Below are 10,581 nucleotides of genomic sequence, written 5' to 3' on the forward strand. Positions count from 1 at the left end.
CCCTTCAACCCCTCCGCCCCTCCCTATTTACAAAGACTTTGTTTACATTTTTTATTTTCTCATATTAATTCCATTCCCTCCTTTCCTTTCCCCTACCCTTCCACTTCCCCTTTGCCCCTTTCCTTCCTATTTCACATTATCTATTATATCTTTTAGTCCTTATTTACACATTGATACCTCATTTTATGGCAGCAGAGCTGATTGGCAATCATTAACACAGGAAATAACTTGGGGCTCAGTAAAAGTATTAAAGTCTTATAAAAATGTATCTCTTTTCACTCATAGATTTTCTAATATGAAAACATTCTTATATTTCCAGGATTTTGCTGGTTTGTTTTTTTGATACATAGTCTTGTTATGCAGTTCAGACTGGCCTAGAACTCACTATGTAGCCCATGATGGCCTTGAACTTGTGGTGATCCACCTGCTTCAGCCTCCCACGTGCTAGGATTATAGGCATAGGATTAACCCAGTTTGGTTGTAGCTGTGGTGTATTTTTTTTAATAATCATTTTTACTATGTAAAGTGTAAAATTCAGTAGTATTCAATACATCCATCCACAATATTGTACAACCATTTCAGAACTTTTTCATCATTCAAACTGAAACGCTCTAATCATGAAGCAATAATTCCCAGTTCTTCTACAATCCTGCCCCAGAATAAAAACTTAGGGTTTGTTATTCTCTATTCTACTTTTGTCTCTGTGAATTTATCTATTCTAGGTACTTTACACTCTTTTTATTATTTATTTATTTATTTATTTTGAGACGGGGGTCTCACTAATTGGGACTGACCTGGAACTCACATTGTAGTCCGGGCTGGTCTCGAACTCATGGCCATCCTCCTGCCTCAGCCTCCCGAGTGCTGGGATTACAGGCGTGCGCCACCACACCCGGTTAATTCTAGGTACTTTATAAGTGTCTAAGTGGATTTATATAATAGTTTTCCATTTGTAACTGACTTGTTTCATTTAGCATAACGTTTTTAACATTCAACCGTATTGCGCTGACCCGGAAGCCGACCTGGCAGCCCAGCTGGAGGAAGGCTTGGCCCAGCAGGCTGTGCGCGGGCAAAATGGCGGCGACCCGAGAGCAGGCGCGCTCGTTGGGCTGCAGGCTCTTTTCCTTCCTGCTGGGTGGCACGCAGTCTGAGGGGACTGACAACCTGGTCACAGACTCTCGGGGCCGTGGCGCCGGGCACAAGGACACCACCGCATTTTGACCTCGACTCCGGGCCAGGCACCGGCCTCAGTCCTCGGACACCCGGGACGCCTCTGCGGTCGGCCCTGCCGCGCCTGCGTAGACTTCAGGATTTGGATGAGGACGCAGCAGAAGGTGCAGATTTCCCGCGCGACCTCTCAGCCCCCAGCCTTGCTGTGAGCCATTTGCTCATGCCCCTGGGGTTGGCTACGCCTAAATCCTGCTTCCCCAGCCCCATGCCCACGCTTAGGCCTGAATTTGTTCTCTCAGCCGCTCGCGGGTCCAATTGTTCTGTCCCTAGTCAGTGGGCTTCAGGCTGGGGCTGAAAAAAGGGTACTTTTATTTTTTTGAACCGGTGGCCTAGCGCATGCTAAGCAAGTGCTGTACCCTGAGCTACGTCGAAGGAGGATACTGGGGTCTCTGGTTGAGGGAGAATGAACTGACCCTTAGTTGGCCTACTTCTGCAGCGGGACAGGAAGTTTAGGGAGGACTGTCCACAGGATCGCGAGGAACTGGGTCGCCACAGCTAGGCTCTGCTCCACACCCTGGCTGCCTGCTACCCGGACCAGCCCACCCCAGAACCGCAGCGAGACATGGCCCAGTTCATACATTTATTTTCCAGGTTTTACCGGTGTGATGAGTGTGCTGAAGACATAAGGGAGAGGTAAGCTGTGACTACTCTCTGCGGACAGCAGAACCCTACCCGAAGGGCTGTGGCCCGTTGGTGGATGTCACAGAGAGCCTAGCAAAATGGATGCGCATGTGGCAGAGGATTGCCTAGGAACAGGGACTACCACCTGGGAGAGGATGGGTCACATGAGCTTTCTCCTTTCTCCCCTAGAGGCTGAGCTGTCTGGATCTGCCCCTGGGTGCTGCTGGTTTTTGGCAGCAGCCATACTTCCGGGAAGGGGTTCTCTGACAGGTGCCTTGCTTTGCACTTGTGGAGGCCTTGGACAGGTTAGCTGGGACTCCACTTTGCCTAACTTATGGAGCTGGATTGCTGGTTTTAAGACCTTGCGAATATACTGTTTTGCTTCCCGGAACCACCTCTTCCCCATCAAGACACCCAAAGGTAAAGCCCATCCCCGCTTAATGGTTTGGGGTTGGATATAGAATGGAGCTGCCAATGTAGTTTAAAGCCTGAGCAACTAGATTGAGGTGTCTTGCTGAACTGGGACAGCAGGCTACAGGTGCTGTTTGCAGTTATGAAGCTGTGCATGGCCCCACCCCTCTGTAGTTTGTTTGCCTGATGCCAGAGACTCAGCTAAGGCTTCCTGATTTTTACAAGGTTATAAAGTTACTTGGTCTGTGCTTTATTTTAATGCCTTCCCTTGGGCACTTGTCAGAGTTTGCCAAGATCCTTAAGGGGATGTGTGGAGCAGCCCTGGGAGTCCACACCCAGGAAAGCTCGGGGTCAACTCTGTTCTTGGAATTCCTGTACCTCAGACCATGAGAGCATACCCAGCTCCCTTCCCAGGACAGCATGGCCACTGCCTTCTGTCATCTTTGTGCTCCCCACACACAGGATAGGCAGGAACCAGCAGACAGTTGAACACAAGTGTCCTTCACCCAGTGGCTGTGCTGTCTGCACAGCGAGGTGAACCACAAGCTGGGCAAGCCGGACTTTGACTGCTCACAGGTGGATGAGAGCTGGTGTGATGGCTGGAAGGACAGCACCTGTGACTAAAGGAGGACCAGCCTGGCTGGAGAGGGGTGAGACACAGATAGTGCATCTGAACCAGAGCCCGTTAGGGTCTTAGTAGGACAGTCCCCGGGACACTGCCCACAAGGGCCCTCCCCTCAAGTGGAATACAGTAGGAAGTGGAGGTGCCCATTGAAAGCATTCTGTGGACTCCGACTCAGCTGAGGCTCCATGGGACTGAAGGTGATGGAGGCAGGCGCAGTTATGCTTGCTACTTACCTTCTGTCCCAACTCCACAACATTCACCTAGTTCCCCCAAAAGGAAGACAAGGGGTGTGGTTGGGGTTCCCTGTGTCTGCTTCTAGAGCCCGGGCCATTTCCTTCCCACTGAGAATCTGGGGATGACTCAATGGCTTTGTGCTGTTGCTACTTCTGTAATGAGGCCTGCTCTGTGCTTAGTTTCCACAGGGAAAGCTCAGGGAGAGTTTTTCTCTGAGGGTCCACTCTCTGTGCTACTCACTCCCTGGCAGGCACATGACCTTTCACAGTGGTGGCAGGCTTGTCTGAAGAGGATTCTGGGGACAGGTTCCTTAGTTTTGAGACCAAAATAAAATGCTGGGGAAGTGACTGAAGAAAAAGAAAAGATTCAACCATATTATAGCATGTATCAGAATTTCATTCTTTTCTAAGGCTGAACAATATATTCCATTGTACATGCACACCACCTTTTGTTTATCCATTTATCTGTTGAATATTTTTGGATTGTTGTGAATAATGCTAGTAGCAGGACTTTTGCCTGGAAAAGAAATGACAGTGCTTGCCCTTTGGTGTGTCTTTGCCTGCTTTGTGGTTGGAAGGATTGGGTGGGATTTGGGATTTGAGACCGCAGTACCTCTATAAATAGTAATCCCATGCCTTTTATTGGAGCAGGTGGGCAGCAGCATGGTGATTAATGCTGTGGGTCTGAAATCAGCTGTGAGTTCATATCCAGCTTGCATCCCTCACAAGCTAGGGGAGTTGTGATGAGCTTCTCAACCTCTCCAAGCTAGGTTGCTTCATTAGTGGGAGGAAGGTTATTAAACCTACCTAGGCAGCTGACTGCAAGAATTCAGATGGTGTTTGAAAAGTCTGTAGCTCCATCATGTGTGTGTTGTTGAGAGCTTGACTGTAAGTGAACCATAGCTGTTGCTATTACTGATGAAAACCACCAAACGCAAACCTGTAAGGGGAGAGCCCTTTTCTCTCGCTCTCTCTTTTTTTTTTTTGGTATCAGGGATTGAACTCATGACCTTGTGCTTGTGAGGCAGGTGTGGTGCCACTGAGCTAAATCCTTGGCCCAAATGCTTGTCTTTTGATGTCCCCTTAAAAAGTAGGGGTTTCTGAGAGCAAATGCTCCTTGCTTATTGAAAGATTGGCACCGCTGGGACAACAAAGCTGGAAGGGAGCTTAGTGGGAGCCCAAATGTCTGTTCATTGACATCACCTGGGAAGTTTATGATGACGCCTCCTGGGTCTGCTCCAGGTTTAGGGAGTCAGGATCTCCAGGAGGAATGTTGGAAATAGGCGAGCAAACAACTCTTGAAATGGTTTTGAGGAGCTGTTGTCCTTGGGTACCTCTTCCTCCAATTGCTTGTCCTTTCCACACATATTTTGACACTCTAGGTAAATACCTGAAATCCCATTCACTGATTTAAGATTTCTCTAGCAATTGAACTTTTGTTTTATCTTACTTTAAGGACTATGGGACTGAGGAAGGAATCAAATATTTTGGAAACCCATAGACTTTGGAAAAGGACATTTCCTTTCAGAAAGTAATTATGGAAATTTTATATAATGGTAAAAGACTGTTGGGGAGAGTCAGACGTAAAAATTACATTTTGCAAATTATACTTGGGAAGAATTACTGTAATTGAAGGAGCTATTCCCAAGCCTAAATCCTATAGGCTACAAGGATGTTCATTTCACCCTTATCAACTACTTTCTCCCTTGATGTGGCTTCAATATGCCACTTAAATAGAAAGTGCTACTTAGTAGGCACTACTTGTGGACTATGTTTGTGAATCTTAAAGAATTAATCTGTGCAAATAATTTAGTAACCATGGCAGGCTAGCAGGCACACAGTGTTGAGGTCCATTAAGTCTTGGTGCTTCCTTTTTTGTCTGTGAGAGGCTGTCCTCCCAAATGAAGGTGGGACGGGGCTTCTCCCTGGCTCCCTTTGAGAAATGAGCCATATGCATTTGTCTCTGGGTGCTATCAAATCGGTTAAGTGTGATGCTCAGAGTGTTGAAGAGTGTGTCATATGTCTGATGAGAAATATTTGTCTGCTTTGATATTTGTTAAATAAAACCATTGTTGGGTAAAGTTGATGTGACTTTTTCTTCATGAATTTCAAAGGAGAGGGGTAGTATGGGAAGCTTGGTTAGAAGGCTAAAGTAACAGGCAACAGTGTCCTGCCACTAGAAAAAGGATGGTGAGCATAGAGAAGACGAAGCAATGGTGGGTGTTTTGAAACTACTAACCATGTGCTCTGTGTTTCTTGTTTCTCCTTCCAGTTCTTGGTTCTCCTCCTTTTAGCCAGCCTGACTTTCCACATTTATTGCTTTAGCAGCAATTCTGATACAAAAATGTTTTCTTGGTTTTGAATTCCAAAAGTGCAGTCTTAGAAGAACAGGAAAGACTTGAATTGTCCACCGGAAACATTTGTGGCTCTTTATGCAAAAGGAGAATTCCCAGGGGTGCAGGTTGGGTCATTGTCCACTGCCTTACCCCCATTCTTGCCCTTGCACTGCTCTGGCTTGTCTTGCAGGGTTGATGTTGCACATGCCATTTCTCAGGCTCTCTTGCCCTACTGGCCTCTGGCAAGTTTTGTCAAAAGCAAGGTGTAGACACTCTATCCAAGGGTGAGAAGAGGGAGACATCAGGGTATTTCTCCCACCTCTCAGTGTTTCTGGCGGCATTTCTGACAGCAGCTACGTCACTTCTATGGTTCTAATTTCCAGTGGGCAACACCTTTTTTCTAGCCCTTGTTTGTAGTGAGCATCTGGGTTCTGGCAACTGTTGCTGTGCCCTTTCTCTCTTCAGGTGTAGGGTGGTAGCTACTTCCTGAAGCTCTCTGGGTTACTTCATTGTCCCCTGATGATGCCTGTAGCTTTTCTATTAACTCTGTAGTTTTTTCTCCATATTAAATGCCCTCAACTTGGCTTAAGTTCCTGAGTGCTGGCTGATTCTCTGGAATTGTCAGGAGCTTGGGGGAAGGAGACAGGTGGATAGGCTGGAAATAGACCTGGAGGGCACATGTAGACCAGATGGAAGTTTCTGTAAAACTCTACTTGCTCTCCATTTGAGCAACCCAGTCCATGAGCATCATGGGTTGCAGCTCCTATGAGCTGCTGGGCAAACAGCGTCTTTAGACCATTAGTGGTCCTTACCTCTGGTAATTGGTAATGATTCCTCTTGTCCAGCTACAGTGACTTTGTCTGTGCTTTCAGACTCCACCCTAGGCAGAAACCTCTTACTGTGTTTCCGGGATACACACAGGCCCTTAAAACAATTGATGGGGTCCTAACCTCAAACTTAACTCTGGGCCAGACCCTGTTAATGGTAAAGTAAGAATGTTTGCATCTCATCTTGCCTCCTACTCAAGAACTGAAGAGGTTAAATCTGGACATAGCCTTAGAGATCATCTAGCCTGGATTTTTCATTTTTCAGGTAAGGATATTGAAGCTTAGGAAAGCTAATTTGGCTGCCAGTGAACTCCTAGCTCATCTTGCATCACTTATATTTTGATGAATATTAACATCTTTTATGGAGAATCTCTCCTACCTGCATAATCACATATATTCTAAATTTTAAATTATTTCATATCTGAGAGTAGAAAGCAGCTACTGAGCAGAAGTCTGCATGTGCCCATATCTTTATCTATCTATGCATATTTGGTTGTATAAAAATGTCAAAAATCTATTTTGGGGTTTTGTAGAAGAGAACTTTTTCCGGAATGACACTTGAACTGTTAAATATCATCTCATATCTCATTTTGGGGGCTATAACCTTCTAAAAGCCTGGCACAAGACTAAAGTGGATTAAGGTTGAAATTTTCCAGAGGCTTTGTCTCAGATCAGTGAAGTACTTCTAATCACTTTTTATCATTATCAAAACCAGAACGGCTTGAGTCTTACGGTCTGCTGTCGTTATTTACAAGAATTGTGTATCATGCTTGAGAACATAATTGTTGACCAGAATTCTTGTTATCCAAACAAATTTAGAAGTGGAAAAAATCTGCATCTTTGATTTTAGTAGACTTCCAGGTCATCTTTTAAAGAAAGATTGTTTGCTACTTATTTTGCTCATTCTCTCTTTATTTTTTTAAAAGACAGAATAAATTCTTAGGATTTAGCATCGAAGGCTTTAACTGGTTTGTATTTGGGATTTTAAGTAAAATTTCTGAATAGCTGAGAGACACAGATATTTTGCAACTTGTCTCCTTTCCCAGGAATTAGTTCTTTATCATTAATAAGATGATCTGTCCATATTATCTGTAAGCTTATTTGGCAGGTACGTGTGAAATCAAGATCATCACTTTTCTATTTTTTTGGGTGAAATTCTAAAAGGCATTACTGAGAACTAAGGCATAAAAGTTTAGAATCTGTGTCTTTGGATGAATTTAATCATCTCCATCAGAATCCTTAAGGAATTACAATAACAGTGATTCATTCATAATTCACAATTTCCATTATCTTCTTTCTACATCTAGTGTGGGGGGTAAAATTTATGGCTTCATTTACATTGTGTTCTATGAATAATAGAAGAAATACAGTAAAGACCCATGGAAATGTTCTTGCTGCAGATGCACTTTGGAACACATCTGCATCACAATAGCCGCCTCTCCTCAGTACAGTGCAGGATCCGCAGAGCTTGCAGCTGCTAAGGGAGCATTTCAAAGGGGCCATTCTCGTTACACAGAGTCTTCTCTTTCTTTGAACTTCAAAGCAGAATGAGGGGACCTTAAATGATATGGGGTAGGTAAGTGATGAAATTGTAACTTCAGGTATAAAATATAGTCAATTATGTGTATGGGGAAACAGAGCCATTCAGTGGAGCAAATATGCTTTCTCAGAATGATATTTGGCTGGCAGGCAGGAACAAATTTAATCTCAAGATTTCTTTGAGCTGTTGGGGCTTTACAGATTATCTAGCTCACAGTCCTCTTTTTGCAAATGAGGAAACCAAGGCACAAATAAATGATTTATTCAAGATAATATTGTAGTGAGGCAGCCAGGAGCACAACCAGACTTCTCACTCAAGACCCATATTACCTTTGTTTTAAATACAAAGTACATAGCTTTGTGACAGTAATAAAGCTAACTGTAATCCTCTTGGTGAGAGATTTTCAAACACGGAGCAAAGATGTTTTCAAGGATTCTCCCTTCCCCTCCCCCAGATAATAATCTCTCTCAATTGAAAATCTTCACTGAAAAAACATTTTGAGATTTGAAGAAAGAAATTTGTCATACTTCTGCGATTAAGTAAATCTCATTTTTCTTCTCCCAAGGAATGACAATAAAGCTGATGAAAACCTTTCGATGTTCAAATTTCTCCCCCTGGTGTTTAGTAGTAGCCCTGTGCGATACTTTGTTACTACTTCCTCCACAAAAGAATAAAAAACAACCCATGTCTTTAAAGTACGGTCTGTCCTTTGAATCAGTAGCTTTCTAGCCTAAGAGGGAGCACGACCAAGTCAAGACAAACCGCTTTCACAAAGCAGAGGCTCACTGTATTTTTGTTGAAAAGATTAAATTAAAAATGTGCTTTTAGTTTGTAGTACGTTATAAAAAGTAGTTTCTAAAACCTATGATGTTCATCACTTCTTTTCCCGTGGTGTACTTCCTACTTCCCATCTCTGTTTTTTTCTTATTTGATTTTTGAAGAAAAATATATCATGGAAATTCATTATCTGTAAAGGTTTTAGGAAGGACCTCTTGTTTCTTACAGGAGACTAACGTAGCATTCTCTGTAATTTTATTAAACTAACTCAGATATCATGTTAGTAAGGCCTTTTGTAGCTGGAAAGGGCAACTGATATTAGTAGGCAAAATGCATACAAACTCAACTGCACTGTGATTCATGGATACATATTATGTGTGATCCAACATGTCTAACACATTTAGTCATGCACAATAAAAACCAAACAAAAGAATCAACCATCAGCCTTTCACTGCCCACTTTCCACCCCCAGCTTTCAGGAATTCCTCTAGTTATACACATGAAAACCAAAATACCGTGCCCCTTCAAAGTGAATGGGAAAACTCAAAGAGCATTGACTATATACAGGGAAAAAAATGACCAGATAACTGTTTACTTTTGTACTAAGTGCTTTCACCACTCTATTCTAGAAGTGTAATTTGATAAGAAACTGATCTCATTTTACAGAGAATTCTAGAACTGTATGTACCAACAGACAAGTGTTAAACTAACAAATTTGAATTTCTAGATTCACAAAGTAGCCAAGGTCCAATCTATTGCCCATTTTAAAAAGTTGACCCACTTAACCAAACTAGTGTGATGAATCCTTGGATTCCAAGGTAAAACCACACTGCTTAATTTTTCAATGTGTGCTTTTTACAGACAATGCTGTGACTCATTCATTTATGAGATATGCTTATTTGGCACAGGATGAAGACCAGAGTTTTGATTCTAACTTGAAATACTTTAGAGGATTTTAAAATCTGGATGGTTTTCAAGATCTCTTTTCTCATACACTATTTTTCACTGCCCAAACATAATTGGATGGGAGATGGAGTCAGTATAGAATTAAGCTCATACATACTTTGTTTCTGGACTCTGCTTCCTTTTATTTGGTTATTTTTAGACTCTGTGTGTGTGTGTGTGTGTGTGTGTGTGTGTATGTGTGTGTGCTAGCAACAATTCAGGGCTTTGAACATGCTAGGCAAGTGCTCTCTCACTGAGCTATAACCCCAGTCCCTGGGGACTTGTTATAGCTTATATCTAGATGTCACCCCCAAAGCCTCATGGGCTCATAGGTGAGGCTTTTCAGAGGTGGCTGGATGTAGGGTATATGAGTTTGAATTAAGGGTGTATGATAACTAAATTAGTCCACTGATTTGTTTAGCATAGTTCTGGGTGTGGATAATGGGAAGGTGTGGGTGGCACCACCTAATAGGCTTGTAGCCTGGATAGGATAAAAATCCAGAAGGCTCACTGCTTTCTACCTCCTACCTGCTGTGCCATGGACTGTTTCTTTTCCTTCATGCTCTCCTGCCGTGCTACCTGGCCATAAAACCTGCCAACTGTGGACTGAAACCTCTATAAACTGTGAGCCAAAATATAACTTTCTTCCTTTAACTTGTGGGTATCTGGTATTTTGTCTCAGCAATGAGAAAAGTAACTAAGACAGGACTCAATTTTTGTCTGTTGAATTCTATTATAGTTCCCTTCTGAAAGAGAGAGGGATATAAAATAAAACCATCATCTTATTTTAAAGTATTTTATAGAGCGAGTTTCTGTTTTGTAGAGGCACGATACAAATTTTGCTTTTCTCTAGAGTGACTGCTCTTTTTTCCATAGAATATATATATATATCCCATATATATATATTCCATATATATATATATTCTCTTTATATATATTCCTACATGTATTAATACACTTGAAAACAAGATCAACTTGTAACAAGTGCCCAAGAAGCAAGCCATGCAAGATTGGTGACTTTGTTGCTTAAGAGTAA

The 10,581-nt window shown here is 42.8% G+C and overlaps 1 pseudogene; it reads left to right on the forward strand.

The window, feature by feature from the left end:
• Positions 1 to 1,049: 1,049 nt before the first annotated feature.
• LOC104865755 lies at positions 1,050 to 1,859 on the forward strand (annotated as a pseudogene).
• Positions 1,860 to 10,581: the final 8,722 nt, after the last annotated feature.

Source organism: Fukomys damarensis, unplaced genomic scaffold, assembly GCF_012274545.1.
Source record: "Fukomys damarensis isolate Sample0158 unplaced genomic scaffold, DMR_v1.0_HiC HiC_scaffold_32, whole genome shotgun sequence".
NCBI classification, from domain to species: domain Eukaryota; kingdom Metazoa; phylum Chordata; class Mammalia; order Rodentia; family Bathyergidae; genus Fukomys; species Fukomys damarensis.